Source organism: Cryptomeria japonica, chromosome 5, assembly GCF_030272615.1.
Source record: "Cryptomeria japonica chromosome 5, Sugi_1.0, whole genome shotgun sequence".
Taxonomy (NCBI): Eukaryota; Viridiplantae; Streptophyta; class Pinopsida; order Cupressales; family Cupressaceae; genus Cryptomeria; species Cryptomeria japonica.
Genome location: NC_081409.1, coordinates 752,027,044 through 752,028,739, shown reverse-complemented (window position 1 = coordinate 752,028,739; position 1,696 = coordinate 752,027,044). Strand labels below are relative to the sequence as shown.

At 36.2% G+C, this 1,696-nt stretch overlaps 1 long non-coding RNA gene across 1 annotated transcript; it reads right to left on the bottom strand.

The window, feature by feature from the left end:
- Positions 1-302: 302 nt before the first annotated feature.
- On the bottom strand, positions 303-959 carry LOC131064109 (uncharacterized). Its single transcript, XR_009111204.2, has 3 exons — positions 840-959; positions 633-710; positions 303-546 (listed from the first exon to the last, which is right to left on the bottom strand). It is a non-coding gene; the product is annotated as an uncharacterized LOC131064109 (long non-coding RNA).
- Positions 960-1,696: the final 737 nt, after the last annotated feature.

Genomic DNA, 1,696 nt, shown 5'->3' with positions numbered 1-1,696 from the left:
ATTCATCTTAGTTAAAACATGTGTTTTTATATCCATTAGTTTTTTTTTCTTAGAAAGAGTTTCACTTTTCTTCTACCAACAGACTTTTAATTGCCCACGAAACATCTTTATTCAACTATAAAAAATTGTGGGGGAGGATTAATGCCATACAAGACATCTAAATAAATGATATTAAAAAAATGTTTTAAGTTCTCAAGCAGAAGAGATCGGAATCTACAATCCATTTGAAATGTTTGGTAAACAATAAATTTTAAATAAGAAATTAGAATACTTGAGAAAAAATAAATAAAAATGTCTGTCAAATGTGGACAACTGGATATAAGAAACCATATCTAACATCTTTAGATTTGAAGTAAATGCAAGTAAAGGTGACTAAATGATGCATAATTCCTTAGGGATTCGGAGGAAGACAAGGTACAATGGCAGTAACGGATAGTTTCTCTGATTCCATGTAATGTTGTGCCTCTGCAAACGGCAGTTGCCCTCTCATGAAACAAGCTTGACCAGAAAACGCATGATCTGCTTTTGCCCTTTTATTGGATATTGCTGTAATAAAATGAACACCTAACAATCAGAAAACGGATACAAATAAAGTTAAACAAAATGGAGTTTTAATGTTTTATAAAGATTACCCTTTGGCCTTTCATTTGAATCCTGGCATTTTTGTGCCTTTGCCACTGACATTTGCCCTCTCATGGCGCAGACTTTACCTGGGAATGTATTATTAGGTTTTGCCCTTTTATTGAATGCTTCATTAACAAAAAGTTACTTCAACAAGCAGAAAATGCATACATGTAAGCATACACAAAACGAGATTTTAATTTGTTTAGTAAGATTACCCTTTTGCCTTTTCGGGCATGATCCTGTTAGTAAGTATTCCTTCACTTCTCTTTTGGATCTAAACACCCGATTCGTAAGAACCTCGATATAATACTAAGCATTTTGATAGAAACAAAACAAATTTTTCATTCAGAACAAATGTTGTCCCATTGGATTACTAGAAGTTTCTAATTTCCGACTGCGAAAGCTGAAAATAACAAAATGAAAAACACTTATCAAAAACCTTATCAACTAAACCAGTTTCTTTTCTGATTCGCCTCTCCGTGATCCAACCGTATCTAGGCAGCCAGTCTGCATTGGGCACAATCTCTCCTACACCTCTCCTGCGTCTCCCTCGGAGATCAGATTGAGGTGCCTTTGTTTGCAGAGGTGCTACGCAGAACAAAGGGCCGTTGCATGGCTGCTCCTCCTTGATAACAACAATATCCCTACATGCCATCGGTTTCTATCGGCTATACGGAAAAAAAATCAATCATACAGACAACCCCAAAACAGAAGTTGCACGCAGAGAGAACTGTTTGAGATAACTAAAGACACCAGGAGAGGCCTACGAACTCGGAATATTAGTAACAGTAGGGTTTTCCATTTGCCGCGTTAAGATAAGCATGGGTTTTACAGTAGAGTCCCAATGTAAAGAAATAAATATTTGGGAAATCACCACACCTCTACCAGCCGTCCACTTGTCTCCTAGCACAATTTTCGAAATAAGAAATTATAAGATCGGCATCCTTTGATTATTCTGAAACCCTAAGTAGGTATCGTCGGTGAAGTGGTAATGACACGTCTTATAGGTTGTGATGCCAGACCCTAATACGTATATGAGTTTTTAATTTCAAATTTCCTAACATTGATTTTT